This window comes from Lissotriton vulgaris, chromosome 6, assembly GCF_964263255.1.
Source record: "Lissotriton vulgaris chromosome 6, aLisVul1.2, whole genome shotgun sequence".
Lineage (NCBI taxonomy): Eukaryota > Metazoa > Chordata > Amphibia > Caudata > Salamandridae > Lissotriton > Lissotriton vulgaris.
Window position 1 is genome coordinate 1,306,924,758 of NC_141694.1, and position 16,435 is coordinate 1,306,941,192.

Here is a 16,435-nt window from a genome sequence, read left to right on the forward strand (position 1 = left end):
GTCACGACCGCCGCGTCCACCCCCGGGGCAGCTGGCTGATGTAGTTCCCCAGCTGCTGCTGCACCAGGTGGATGGCGGTGAAGGTGCTGGCCGTTTTCCTCACGGCGCGGTTTTGATGCAAGGCAGGGGGTGAGTGTGTTGTCTGCTTAGCCGTTCCCCTCACGGCAGGCTTGGCGAAGATTTCTGTGTATAAAGCAACTCTTATTACCTATTGATTTTTGATGCATTACTGCCTTCCAAATGAAAGACATTGCATAAAAAAGAAGTCATTTTGAAAAATGACCGATCATTTTCATGCTAGTATGAGTATTCCCAATTTCGAAAATGTGTAAATATGTACTGTTTCTAAACTCTATAATTTGTTCCCATTTCAGAAATATATAGGTGTCTTTCATACCGATTTTTCCATGTATACATTTCCCCACAATATTTGCTATATACCCGGTACATTACAAAAAGCCATTGCAAATTGATGATCAGGTTCGTCAGGTTCTTGGTGAACCTACAAGTCCTATATATCCCCTCAACCAGGAAGGTCCAGGGGATGTAACAGTATATTGCTTTCAAGGAGGTGTCATAATTAGAAGAAGCCACAGGTGAAAACATTGACACAAAAGGCAGTTCTTTTCAACTAATTTTTAATTTTTTCTATATTTAACTGTTAGTTTCTATAAAGAAACCTTGATGGATCTACACAAATGAACCCTTGATGAATTCATAAATGTGTCTACATTTGTAAAATGTATAGCTTTCCAGGATCCATTATTGCTTTCATACCCATTTCTCCCATTAACTGGAAGGAGGTTGAAAACACATAAAATAGTAGAAATAGGCCATGTCCCAGAAAAATGCCAAAACTGTGTAAAAAATGTTGGTATTATGACATATAGTCTGTCATTCCCTAAAAGCTGTTAAAATGGTTATTTAAGCCCCACAAACCTTTTTTATACCATTTGCAGAGACAACCCCAGATGCTTTCATTTGCAGCCCTTTTTTCCCATTTTTCCCCCAAAAACAAAATTTTGCTGTATTTTGGCTAATTTAAGGGACCCCTCCAGAGGAATCCACAAACCCTGGGTACCTTTACAAGCCCCATGATTTTAGAAGAAAAGGACGCAAATTTGGCGTGGATACTCTATGTGGTCAAAAAATTACAGGGGCCAACGCACGTACTACCCCAAATAGACAGCAAAAAGGCTGAGCACAGAGGGGGAAAAGGCCTAGCAGCAAAGGGGTTAAGGCCCCTTGAATCCTGAGGGTCCCTGGGGTCCAACTGACCCACCAGGTACCTCCAGTAAGCGCCACAGAGATGCGTTGTAGAGAGGTTTAAAAAGGGGCGTGGCCTCTGAACACCTCTCTACAACGCAGCTCCCTTGCGCATACTGGAGGTACCTGGTGGGCTAGTTGGCCCCCAGGGACCCCCAGTATTGAAGGGGAAGTAATTCCCCATCTTACAACGCGCCGGGGGCACGTTTGCAGAGTGCTGCTTGGAGGGGCCTGGACTCCGGCACGATCCCGAGATTTTTTAAATTATCTTTTTTTGGAAGGGGGGCTGTGTGGCCCCCCTTCTTTTTACTTTTTTTGGTCCCTGGGGACCCCATCCTCCAGGGCCTGACCCCCATTAAAAAAATACATTAACTGGATGAAGGCCGTGTGGGCCCCCCTCCCATGGCCAATTCCGGGCCCCGGAGACCCAATCCCCTGGGACATGGTCATGTTTTATTATTAATATGCAGGGGGCTGCGTGGCCCCCCTCCTCAGGCCATTTATGGCCTCGGGGATCCCATCCCGTGGGGCTGGCCTTTGCGTGATTATTTAAAAAAATATATTATTATTGGGGTAGGGGGCTGCTCGGCCCCCTCCCTGGCCACTTCTGGCTCCTGGGACCCCATCCCCCGGGGCCTGGCCACCTCGTTGGAGACCGTGGGGGAAGCCCCAATTCCCCCACAGTCCCTGCCAGCTCCCGCATCGTGCGGGAGCCGTCATTTCTTTTCCACATGGGGAGCTGCTGACATGCAGCTCCCCGTGTGAAAAAGCAATCTGGTTTCGATTTTGGAAGAGAGAGCAGGTTTCCTGCTCTCCCTTCCAAAACCCAAACCAAGTTTGCTATGACAGGGCAGGAGCACCATGGCACCCGCCCTACCATAGCAAACTGCGGTGTCCCGGGGTGGGCACCACAGGACACTGCAAGAGCCGGCCTTGTGGGGTGGTGGTCCCCAATGCCATCACTGCCTCCAGGAGGGGGGCCATGCGGCCCCCCTCACTTTACATGCAGAGACTGGGGGAGGTGGTGTCCCCGGGGCCGGGGGTCTGCCACAGACCCCCAAATTAGCATATTAGTGCCCGGGGAGGTGGTGGTCCCCAGAGCATGTGGGAGGCTTGAGCCCCCACACAGGTGTTATTTTTTGTTTTGAAAAGGAAAGCCCCAGGGGTGGTGATCCCCGAGGCTCGGGGGGCCTTTGAGGACCTCATACATTTTAAAACTAGCCCCGGGGGTGGCCGTCCCTGGGGATGGGGGCTTAATGCCCCCCAACTAGGTAATCAAGCCCCGGGGAGGTGGCGGTCCCTGGGGCAGTGTGGGGGGAATTGGGGCCCTCACACTATTTTTTCACTGTTCCCGGGACCTGGCCCACCTGGGGGCTAAATATTAAGGAAGCGTGGTAGCCCGCACTTCATTTTTTTAATTTTCTCGGCCGGATTGCTGATTTTGTTTTTAAAAAAATGCTTTTTTTGGCCCTGCGGTCCTTGTGGGACCCCCTGAGCAGACCTAGGGGGTTAGGGTGTTTCTACCCTGCCCTCTTTTCTTGTTTTGCGCGTTTCTTTTTCTCTTTTCTTGTGCCTCAGTTCTACCGAGGTATAAGATGGCTGCCAAAACTTCCTGCTTTGAAGTGTTGACAGCCAATTAGAATACAGCTCGTGATCAACAGGGTGCGCTGATCCTCCATGCCACTATATGTCGAAACTTTTATTTTTTTATTTTCTCAGCAACTACTGAACGGATTTGCACCATTTAAGAAAATGAGTTCTTTCTGAGACAAGGGCTACCTTTAAGCTAAATGTGGTGTAATTCCATTCAGCAGTTCGAGCTGTAGCCATGTCTAAAGTTTCCTATGGGAAATGCATTTTTTTACCTCTATTTTTTTAATTTCTCAGGAACTATTGAACGGATTTACACCATTTAACAAAAAAAAGTTCTTTCTGAAACAAGGGCTACCTTTTTTCAAAATTTGTTGTAATTCCGTTCAGCAGTTCGGGCTGTAGCCGTGTCTAAAGTTTCCTATGGGAATTAACATGGAGAAAACATGTTTTGGGACCCCCTTTTTACTCAGCCCCTGCATGCAGAATCACTTGGAGAACCACCACCTCTCCTTGGCTCTGCATGTACGCGGCCCCCCTCCTGGAGCCAGTGATGGCCCTGGAGACCGCCACCCCCACCAGGGCCGGCTCCTGCAGTTTCCTGGGGTGCCCACCCCCGGACACTGCAGTTTGCAATGGCAGGGCGGGAGCCGTGCAGCTCCCGTCCTGCCATAGCAAACACTGGTTTGGATTTTGGAAGAGAGAGCAGTGAACCTGCTCTCTCTTCCAAAATTTAAACCACATTGCTTTTCCACATGGGTAGCTGCAAGCCAGCAGCTCCCTGTGTGGAAAAGCAATGCCGGCTCCCGCAGGAGGCGGGGAGCTGGCTGGGACCGTGGGGGCATTCGGGCTCCCCCCACGGTCCCCAATGAAGTGGCCAGGCCCCAGGGGATGGGGTCCCAGGGGCCAGAAGTGGCACAAGAGGGGGACACGCGGCCCCCCTCCCCTTAATTAAAACAGTTTTTAAATTTAAAAAAAACACACAAAGGCCGGGCCCGGGGTCCCCAGGGCCATAAAGGGCCCGAGGAGGGGTCCCACGCAGCCCCTCTCCTAAGATATAAAAAAACATTGGCCATGCCCGAGGGATGGGGTCCCCGGGGCCAAATATGGCCTCGGGCAGGTGGCCACACGGCCCCCTTGCATTTTTTAAACAAATAAAAAATAAAAGGGGTCAGGCCCTGGGGGATGGAAACCCCAGGGCCAATAAACTAGGAAAGGAAGGGGGCCACACAGCTCCCCTTCTTAAAAAAATCAAAAAAACACCGGCATCGCTGAGGCCCCGACCCCTCCCACCAACACTCTGTAAATGCACCCTGTGGAGCACTTTTAAGTTGGGAAATTAATTCCCCTTCAATACTGGGGGTCCCTGAGGGCCAGCTAGCCCAACAGGTACCTACAGTAAGGGCCACAGGCCTGCGTTGCAAAGAGGTGGTTCAGGCCATGCCCCTTTTTATACCTCTTTGCAACACAGCTCTATGGTGCTTACTGGAGGTACCTGGTGGGCTAGTTGGACACCAGGGACCCTCAGGATTCAAGGGGACTTAATCCCCCAACTTAAAATGCGCCATAGGTGAAGGGAGGGGGCGGGACCTGATGTGACATGTGAAAAGAGACCCTGTGGCGAGCTTTAAGGTGGTGAATTAATTCCCCTCCAATCCTGAGGGTCCCTGGGGCCAACTAGCCCACCAGGTACCGCCAGTAAGCGCCACTGGGCTGCGTTGCAGAGGGGTGTAAAAAGAAGCGTGACCTCAGACCACCTCTCTGCAACGCAGCCCTGTGGAGCTACCTGGAGGTACCTGGTGGGCTAGTTGGACCCTCAGGATTGAAGGGGACTTAATCCCCAACTTAGAACGAGCCTTGGGACGCGTTTGCACAGTGGTGAAGGGAGGGGCAAGGCGGGGCCTGAGGTGACATGTGTGCAAACCCGCCCTGTGGTGCGTTTTAAGTCGGGGAATTAATTCCTCTTCATTCCTGAGGGTCTCTGGGGGCCAACTAGTCCACCAGGCACCTCCAGTAAGGGCCATAGGGCTGCGTTCCAGAGAGATGGCCCAGGCCACGCACCTTTTCACACCTCTCTGCAATGTAGCTCTGTGGCGCTGACTGGAGGTACCTGGTGGGCTACTTGGACCCCAGAGCCCTCAGGGTTCATGGGGGCCTAATCCCTCAACTTAAAATGTGCCACAGGGTGCGTTTGCTCAGTGGTGAAGGGAGGGGGCGGGCCTGAAGTGACATGTGTGCAAACACGCCCTCTGGCGCGTTTGAAGTTGTGGAATTAATTCCCCTTCAATCCTGAGGGCCCCTGGAGGCCAACTAGCCCACCAGGTACCTCCAGTAAGCACCAGAGGCCTGCGTTGCAGAGAGGTGGTTCAGGTCATGCCCCTTTTTACACCTCTCTGCAACACAGCTCTGTAGTGCTACTGGAGGTACCTGCTGGGCTAGTTGGACACGAGGGACCCTTAGGATTCAAGGGGACTTAATCCCCCAACTTAAAACGTGCCACGAGCGCGTTTGCACAGTGGTGAAGGGAGGGGGTGGGGCCTGAGGTTATGTGTGCAAACACGCCCTGTGGTGCGTTTTAAGTTGAGGAATAAATTCCCCTTCAATCCTGAGGGCTCCTGGGGGACAACTAACCCACCAGGTACCTCCAGTAAGTGCCAGAGGCCTGCATTGCGGAGAGGGGGTTCAGACCACGCCCCTTTTTAACCTTCTCTGCAATGCAGCTCTGTGGCGCTTACTGGAGGTACCTGGTTGGCTAGTTGGACCCCAGGGACCGTCAAGATTTAAGGGGACTTAATCTCCCAACTTAAAGCGGTCACAGGGCGTGTTTGCACACATGTCACCTCAGGCCACCCCTCCCTTCACCACTGTGCAAACGCGCCCCGTAGCTCGTTTTCAGAGGTCATTTTAATCCCCCTGCCCTATTATGTAGTAGGGCCTTACAGAGGAGATCATGCTAATCACAGGGGTACCCCAACCCATTGTGTTCACTAGTGTATGTAGATGTTTTCACTGTATTCTAAGTGCCTTTTAGCATAGCACTGGCTCTAGGCCTGGTTAGTCAGAGTCAGTTACCACCAGTACCCTTCTGAAAAAGTTGTGAGCACAGGATGATTTTGGAACAAGGCCTCTTTCTGCTCCACTGTTGGTTCTATCTGCACATTTCTTGCTTCTTCCTGCACTTTTCTTTATCTTTGTGGACTTCTGTTGCTTCTTTCTGCATTTCTTTTGCTTTTTCTGAGCATTTTTTCTTCTTTCTTCACATGTCCTACCTCTGTAGGCATAGTTAGAAACTAGCATTTATAAAACCTTTGAAATTCACTTAAAAAACCATATGTTTCAGGCACATTATAGTTAGAAATGAGCATTTAAAAAAACATTGAAATTCACTGAAAAAACACATAGGTTTTAGGGGTGTTATAGTTAGCTGGAAATTTCAAAATTTCAGTCGTTCAAAACCATAGAAATTCCTCTGTTATTGTTATAACTCGCACGCCTGCATTGCACTGCTGATGATGTTACATATTACATCATTCATGACATGGTCAGTGGCATCACTGATGACATCATTGAAGACATCTCAAATGAGATTTTAGGGTGCGTGGTGGGTGTGGGTTTTGGGGTGATAAGGGTAACTTTAGGGTTAATGGTGGGCATGGGTATTGTGGTGGTAAGGGTATTTCTAGGGTTCAGGGTGGGTATGGGTTTTGGGTGGCAAGGGTAATTTTAGGGTTTAGGGTGGCTATGGCTTCGGGGTACCAGTGTCAATCAATCAATCAATCAAAATCTTTATTCGGCTAAAAAATAGCCATAAAAGATCAACATAAGACATTATTTTACAGAGGTAAATAAGCATGATAAAATGTTATCCAACATAATCAATACACAGGGATTCACTTTCCAACGATATTACGAAGGCGGACTGCAGTGGAGATATACTTATAAATCATAAAACAAGTAAATTCATAATTTAAAAGAAGTAGGTGACATAATGCAGGTTGACACTTTCTAATGTTTAAAATTCTTAATAGGGATTTTATAAAGGTGCGTCTCAGTTTAAGGTAAAGTTTACAAAAAAATATAAAGTGCAGAGTGCTCTGTGCAGAAATTGAATTACATGGACACAAATCTAATTTAGCATCTCAATATGCATTACTTGGATAGGCAACCAACAGATGAGCAATGCCATCCTGAACCTAATCAAGTAAAACATCTTGGCATGATCAAAATAGAAGGAAAAAGAAGATTCTATTTGTGGGGAGCTAACTAACAACCAGTGCTCTGCAACCCTTTTTTAACCATCTCTTAGCTATCTTTTACATTGCTCACATATAATAAAAAATAATTTTTAAGTTTATCTTTTGGAATTGCAGATATATTTCCCGGTCTATTCAAATAATCCTGCAATCCCAGCTTCTCCAGTTGATCTTGCAAGTAAGAAAGCCAGGGGATTTTTTTGCACAGTCCAATTTCAAACAATTCAAGATGATGTCACGGTTCAGGGCTGGTTACTTTTTTACCCAGATGCTGTGCCAGAGCATCAAAGGTGCTAATTGCACGCGATGTGACAACGGTATTACACCTAATTCCTTAGGACACATGATGGCAGGGGTACTTTTAGGTAGTGTCAAAACACATTTTAGCATCAAGTTCTCAACTCTCTGAAGGCCCTGACTATTGGTGTAACCCCATACTCCAATGCCATATAAGGTGGCGGAGCAAGTATGTGCTATGTATATATCAATGATTGCTTTTATATGGGGGGAAAGCCTAATTCTTTCGTAAATCTAAAAATGGCCTCTATATTTTTATTGAACCCCACAATTTTTGCATGCGTGGGACCAGGTATTTTTGTCATTAAAAAGAATACCTAGTTGGTACCTGACACAGTATTTCATTCTTTATGTAGAATGTCTTAATTTTAGATGGTGATTTGCCTACTACCATAACATGTGATTTAGCGACATTTGTTTTTAACCCGAGATCACACATTAAATTGTTAAAACTGGTTAAGAGTCTTTGTAATCCCACCCTAGTTCTTAACATTAGAACACAGTCATCGGAATATAATAGGGCAGGTAAAGACCTTGAGCCTATTGTGGGTGCATCTACATTTCCAATTCTGCGATGACTTTCTAAGTCATTTATATCTAAACAGAATAGGATGGGGAGCGAGTACGCATCTCTGGAAAACCCCACAATCCATCTTTATGGATGTGGTAAGCTCGCCATTTATTCCATATCGTACTCTACCCATAACCACCTGATGCATTGCGGCTAAAAAGTGGACAATAGATGGATCAATGCCCATAAGTAGCATTTTCTTCCGCAGTTTCCACCCTCTGTACCCAGTCAAAGGCCGATGTCAGGCCCATAAACTCTAAATATAAGGACCCTGATTTGGCCATAGTATACTTGCCAATTACAAGGTGCAGATTGAGGCACTGTTCTACAGTGCCTAGGCCTTTCCTGAATCCATATTGGACAGCGGAGAACTTCCGATTTTCTTATCCAGGTCTCCAACCTGTCCAATATCACACGTCCCATAATCTTGCAAGAACTGTCAATCATTGAGATTGGTCGATAACAATTGGGGTCTGACCTGTCGCCCTTTTTGTATATGGGGTCTATTATGACCGGTCTCCAAGACTCCGGGGGACCCTGGGCTGCGTAACATCTTAATATGTTGGTCAATAATGGTAGCCACAGGGAGGTGTTAGCTAAAAATAAATCTGCGGGTATACCATACTGCCCCGGGACCTTGTGTGTTACAGTCTGGGAAAGTGCCTTATTTACCTCAGCTAGAGTTGGGGGTTCCAAAGATGATGCCACATTATTGGGGATGGGTTTCACATTGTATCTCAATGTTACTACTATAGAGGCCAATGAAATGTTTTACCCACTTTTCAGGCATGATTTTTGCTTCGATATTGCCATTTTTTTGTATCACTAAAATACTCTTCATTAACAGTTTTCCAGAAGAGTTTGGAATCTTTACACTTATATACCAATTGTAATTGGCCCCATGCTTCTTGTCTGATCTCCAACTCCGTTTCTCCAACACGCTTGTATAATCTATGCACATCTGTCTCATCACGTTCTACATTGTTAAAAGTGTCATTTAAAACATCACATCCTGACCAATCCAACGTTTTTGCCAGCCAGCATCATTTTATTTTTGAGCTTTTCCAATCATCTGTCTTGCTAGGGGGCAAGGATGGGACATTTTCAAGGATGATAACATAGGGGGTGACTTCTGGAGGTAGATGGAGTATTCTCAAATTAATTTTATCAATGTCAACTGGAGGTTTATTATAATTTCTGCCAATGAAAGCGTTTTCACTTTTATACCCACTTGCTGTTGAAAGTCCAGGCCGTGCATTGTCGTGTTGTTTCTAATAGTACATTGTAATATCAATATTATTAATGGCACCAGCCATGGTGATCATTGGCTACGATGGTAAAGGGGTTTGTGGAGTGTGTGTGTTTGCATCTGCATTCCAGTTGGTTGGTGCTTTTAGGCCTGCAGTGACCTTCGAGATAGTGGAGCCAATTAAAATTTTAAGCGAAAAGACAATGCTGTTTAATACCCCTACCAAAGGATATAAATTAATTTAATAATAACCTCCATCGAACTTGTAAGATGGTTAACTAACATTTGTCCACAGTTGGCCCGACATTCGTTTCCATGGGGTCCATAACAGGACCCATTATTCGTGTCTTTAAAACTGGCTTTCGTGGTGGGGCTATAATTTTCTTTCGTGTTGCTGTGGGCAGTATGTCTTTCTTAGCTTTCCCACAAACCTTAGGGTTTTTTAGATGGCGGTGGGCAAAGGGTGTCCATAGGACCCCTCTCCTGAATATTTCCGGTATTAGATTCATCTTCACTACCTTCCAGACTAATGGATAGAATATCTTCCAATGTTTTGTCATTTTCACATACGGTAGCCATTGGAGTGCCATGTTCCAATGCTATTTGCGTTTCCCTCAGTCTCTCCTCCACTGCCTCAATTTGTTAACGATTTAGCCTTAGTGGTCATAATCGTTTTACGCTTCCCCATCTCCTTACCTTACAGTCGTACTTTTGACCAATGTATCAGTACTCCTCTCTCCGTGTCGAACAGCCAAGGGTCCTGGCCCTACTGGCCTCTTCCGGTTGCGGACCGGCGTAGACGGGCCTGTCCTTAGCCCGGGCTTTGCCGGCGCACAGCCCGGGCATGCCTGCGTGCGTCCTGCCCTGCGGGAGCCCACGGCCACTTAAGTGCGCCGGTTGACACGCACAGAACACGCTCCTAGTGCGAGGGCTGCTGGGCATTGTAGTCCGGTTCCTTAAAGTGCTATGCACCAAGCTCTCCTGCTCCTGCCCAGTAAAGTGCTATAGAGCACTGCTGGCAACCTGGTAGGTCTGAGGTATCTCAAAGCTCACCACTCACCAAGGACACGCGATGTGCAAAATTCTGCTGTGCAAACTGCTGGAGGCTCCCGCCCGTGGAAGCCCACGGCCGCTTAAGTGCGCCGGCTGATGTGCACAGAATGCGCTGCTAGCGCGAGGTCTGCTGGGCGTGGTAGTCCGGTTCCTTAAAGCACTATGCACTAAGGGCTCCTGCCCTGTAAAGTGCTATAGTGCGTTGTGTGGACTGCTGGCAACTTGGGATGTCTGAGGTATCTCAAAGTTCACCCCTCACCAAGCACACACAATGTGCAAAATTCTGCTGTGCAAACTGCTGGAGGCGAGCCCGCGGACGCTTAAGTGTGCCAGCTAACGCACACAGAACACGCTCCTAGCGCGAGGGCTGCTCCGCGTGGTAATCCGGTTCCTTAAAGCGCATGCACCAAGGGCTCCTGCCCAGTAAAGTGCTATAGTGCATGGTGTGGACTGCTGGCAACTTGGGATGTCTGAGGTATCTCTAAGTTCACCCCTCACCAAGGACACGCGATATGCAAAATTCTGCTGTGCAAACTGCTAGAGGTACAAATGTATTTTTAGGGTTCAGGGTTGTTATGTGTTTTGAGTTCAAGGTGGGTGTGGGTTAGGGGGTAGTAAGGGTATTTTAAGGGTTCAGGGTGAGTATGGGTGTTGCGGTACAAAGGGTAATTTTATAGTTCAGGGTCGGTATGGGTTAAGTGGTAGTAAGAGTAATTTGGGGGTTTAGGGGGTATAGGTTTTGGGTTGGAAAGGGTCATTTTAGGGGTTTTGGCGGTATGGGCATTGGGGTAGTAAAGGTAATTTCAGGGTTTTAGGGGGTATTTAAATATATATATATATATATATATATATACATGTATATACATAGTTGGAAACTGAACAATCAGGAATTTCATCACGATTGGGGTTTCACAAATTCTTGCTAGGGGAGGAGGAGAATTGTCTCAGACAGGACAGAAAACAAGCTCTGAGTCCTCGAAACAAAACATACAAACAAACAAAAGCTCAACGCAAAGCTAAGAGAAAGGTGCAAATGCAAATGGAGGCGGCACCAACAAGAAAGCTCAGTACTAAAAGAAATGACAACGGAAATAAAGAATAAAACCAATGCAGTTGTGAATTTATCACCTATGAGTCTCACAAGAGCGGAAACACAACTGTTGAAATTATGATGATTGTACTTTCCCGAAAGTCATTTTGATTTTACAAGAACTCGCAGAGATGTTTACCAATTCATTCGTAAACAGAAACTGAAAAAATATCATTTGACTAATTATAATGTGACCAATAAAAACACAACAACACAAGCTGGAACCAACATTCAAGAATCAGTTTGCACGTTGACTGCAGTGGGTGAAGGTCTTTTGTCAAACCTACATGAATTGGCACAAGAAGTGCAGTGACAGCCAGTCATGTGGTAAGTCCAAGTGGAAATGTTTATGGCACAATTCGAACCAACTTTAAATGAAAGTCAACATTCCAACCTATGGCAGCGAGAGATTCTCTTGACATCTTTGGTTAATTGGTAACTTCTGAAATGAAAACTTAAAATTCAAAACTGCTAGATCACGACCGCAGAGATGAAGCACTTTACTTTCAGAGGAATAGGAAGACTAATTTTTATAACGAAGCTCTGCCTTGAAAAAGCCCATGGCCAATGGGCTACCAGGGTGAAACACGCGTTGGCTTTTTTAAATACTATTTCTATCTGTACTTTATTTATGGAAATATAAATAAAAACCAAGCATGTGATAAACATCAGCAAAACGTCTGATATTTATTCCAGACTCAACTCTACAATGGTTCCCTGGGTGTAGCCATTTACGAGGAATGTGCCACAACTAAATTGGGGGGCCCTGACAATTGTAGCACTAAAAGTAGTATATATAGATATATGACAAAACCATAGTTAGCTGGACATTTCACTTGCACATAACCATTGAAATTCCTCCGTTATAGTTAGTTGTACTAACTGTAACTCTCGCGCCCGAAATCCACTGGTGATTATGTCACATAATACATAATTAATTACATGGTCACTGACATCACTAATGACATCACTGATGATATCTCAAATGACATCAATGATGACATCATCCAGTGAATGTGGTTTGGTTCCATATTTAAATATGTATTATATATATAGCATTCAGCATTGAAGAATGAGTGGATGTATAAGTGGCTGGATGGAGGATTTAGAAGCAGTGTGATTGACTATTTACTTGAGTAATTTATAGTGTCTCACTAAATATATTGGATAGTGACTAAACTGTGTGAGTATCTGTATTACTTTCTCAGTTGTTGTGTAAACTTCTGCACCATTTGGTTACTAGCTAAGTGAAAGTCTATATTAGTTATTGATTAGTTAACTGATTATTTGTATGGGAGAGTGAATGTGTGTGTGGTTCAGTGGTAGGAGTGTGACTGCCCAAAGATGTATCATGTCCAACAAACTAGAATAATAAAAGGCAGTGTATGTGACATTTCTTGTATATAAATAAGTATACATAAGACTGAATAATTGCATGAGTGACTGTACGGATAACTGTATACTTGTAATAGCGCTTTTATAACACACTAAGTATGAGTTACTATCTATATGAATAAATAAAGTGGTGTTGGTATAAGTATATTTGATTGTGTATGTGGATCTAGGAATCACTGAGTGCATTTTTAGATACTTGTATTGGTGTGTCAATGGATTCAAATATGGTACTCTGTATTTTACAGTGAGTGATCAAAGATTATACTAGTGCATGATGAGGTGTATCTAATTGTCACGTGGATGATGTCATCAGTGATGTCATTTGAGATGTCATCAGTGATGTCATTAGTGATGTCACTGACCATGTCATAAATGATGAAATATGTGACATCCTCACCAGTGGATTGCGGGCGCAAGAGTTACAGTTAGTACAACTAACTATAACTGAGGAATTTCAATGGTTTTGTACAAGTGAAATGTCCAGCTAACTATAACACCCCTGAAACCTATGGTTTTTTCAGTAAATTTCTAAGGTTTTTTAAATGATCATTCCTAACTATAACCTGCTTGAAATCTATGTTTTTTTCAGTGAATTTTAAAGGTTTTTTAAATGATAATTCCAAAGCATAACCTGCCTGAAACCCAAGGTTTTTTTCAGTAATTTTGAAAGATTTATTCAAAAACAATTTTTAAATCTATTATTGTTATATTTATTTATTTATTTGATACTGATTTACAATTTTGTTTCTATATTTATTTTTAGATATCTTTTTTTAGATTACATTACACATTTTTAATATATATATATTTTTTAAATGTAATATATATTTTTTTATATTTATTAAAATATTTTTATATTTTTTTTTACAATTTTTTGAGCAGTCCCACACCAGTAGCGCGCCTCTCTTGATTACTGCGCAGAACATAGCCACCATTTTACAATTGTTCTGTAGGATGTGCGTAGGGTGTGCGCTAGGTGCGTATTTTCATGCGCGATTGCTATGCGACCCATACGTGACTTCAAGCGCATACACAACATGTACATATCACACCACACTGCGCGCGTTTCCGCATGAGGTTATGTACATGTTCAACGTGATGGGCGCATTTCTTCTGCAAAATTATTCGTTATAAAAAAAGATAGATATATATATGTATTTAATATAAATATTACGGTGAAAAAAATTATATTCTTTTAGTTTTAATAAACGTATATTACTTTTAAATGCAATTTAGAGAAGTTGCGCTAGATGCGTGCTGCCTGTACGCACCCAACGCACATCCCATGTGACCAAAAAAAGAGATTTCATTGGTTTATAACACTTACTGCTCTAACTATTGAAGAACCCCACCCATTATAATCACTCTTCTGAGACCTTCCTTAAGAGAAGACCTGTTCTGAGAAAAACCTCACTTTTTTGTCATTGGAAACCTGAACTTCTTTTTTGGATTCAAAAATGGCTACACCACTGCAAGAATGATCTGATTCTGATGATTTTGTTACTGAACAATTTCTACCAGAACCTCACCCTCCCAAAAGATACACATCCATTGTATGGAAATGTTTTACTTTTCCAGAGGGACAAAAGAAATGTAATGCAACCAAAGTAACAAACAAGACTTGCCAGGCAGTGCTGTCCAGAGGAGATCCTGATAAAAACTACTCCTGTGGCACTGCTAGTATGCGCAAGCACCTCCAATCCCAGCATCCTGTGAACTATACTCACGAAGAATGTAGAAGACTGCGCCAAAATGCACCTCCACCACCAGCAATACCAAGTACCTCTGTGGCATCACCTTCAACATCGCCACAAGACATACGTCCCCAATTTGTGAAAGTTAGAATGCACTGCGTGAAGTGCTTTTGTTTAATTTGCAATGGGGAGCAATCAGTGGACCTAGTTTGCAGAGCAATTGATAACCATTAATGCTAGTTTTTTTTAATTCCCTCAAAGTTCTGGTTTTGTTTGTCCTGTTCACTTTTTTTTTCTTTAAAAAAAATACTTTCTAGAAATCAACAAAAAAATATAAAAGTCCAAAAAAAAAGTTATTTTCAGAACTAACTTTTCTGGTTAAAGAAAGAGCTAAATGTATATGCTAGTGTGTGAACGTTTTCATAAATGTATACGTATTGCATAATTGAATAAAGAATGCATTTGTCATAACTGCAGAAATATAAGGAAGTGTTGTACCATGACACTGTAAGCTCTTTAGCTACAGCGTGCTCAGCTACTTCCAAAGGACACAGATGCAACATATGTACATAAATATGTTGGAAGTCTGTCCTTCCCTCTCCACTGCTTCTTAAACTGCACGCATGTGGTGGGTGATACAGGCACCCTTCCACCATGGTGCAAGAATATCCGTTTTGTGCAGGAAGATGCACCTTCCTGCACAAAAACCGTAAAGGCATTTTTTTCCTAAAATGTATGCTGCGCATTGTAGCGTATATTTGAATGAAAAACAATAAGGAGAAATTAAAATAATTCTGCTGCAGATTAACAAGTTCTCTGCGCCACCAGTACATCAATTTTTGTGACGTACTGATTGCGCAGGTGGCTCCTCCATATTTACAAGGAGAAAAAAAGTTACCCTGCATGACTTTTCCTTTTCTTCTAAATACAGCCCCTTCATACGCAGCTCTTTACGTATATATATTACATCATTCATAACATGGTTAGTGACATCACTGATCACATCACTGATGGCAACTCATATGACATCACTTATGATATCACTGATGACAGCATCCAGTGAATGTGGTTTGGTTTGTTATTTAAATATGTATTATATATAGAACAATCTGCATTAACGAATGAGTTGATATAAAAAAATCTGGATAAAGGGTTTAGTAGCAGTGTGATTGATTGTTTAATTGGCATATTTATACTGTCTCATTAAATATATTGAATAGTGACTAAACTGTGTGAATATTTCTATTACTTTGTCACTTGTTCTGTAAACTGCTGCACTAGTTGGTTACTAGCTATGTAAAAGTCTATATTACTTATTGATTACTTAACTAAGTATATGTGTGGGAGAATGAATATGTGTGTGGTTTGGTGGGGGATGTGTGGCTGCCCAAAGATGTGTGAATAGTTGATTCAGTAGGTATATGACATTAAGACTACATGTTTTAACAATTGTTTGGGTGAGTTAACAGCTTTATGGGTGTGGTGATGAGCAAATATATCTCTCAATAGTACATGTGAAATAAAGTACAAAAATAAAAGGCAACATATGTGACATTTCTTGTATATAAAGAAGTATACATATGACTCAGCGATTGCATCAGTAACTGTATAGATAACTGTATACTTGTATTAGTGATTTTTTAACACTAACTATGAGTTACTATCTATATAAATAAACAAAGTGCAGTTTGTATAAGTGTTAGGGGTAGTGTTTTAGGGTTTATGGTAGTGAAGTGGTGTGTGTGTAGTGAACGGGTTGTGCAGCGGATAGGTTTAAGGTAGTGCATAGGTCTTTGTCTAGAGTAGGGGGTCGTGTTGATGGTACATTTAGCATTTAGGGTAGAACTCTGGTGTTTGTGTAGTGTAGAGGGTCGTGCTGAAGGTAGTGTGTTTAGGGTGTAGGATAGTCCAGTGGTGTTCGTCTACTGTAGGGGATAGTGTTTTAGGGTTTAGAGTAGTACAGTGGTCTTTATATAC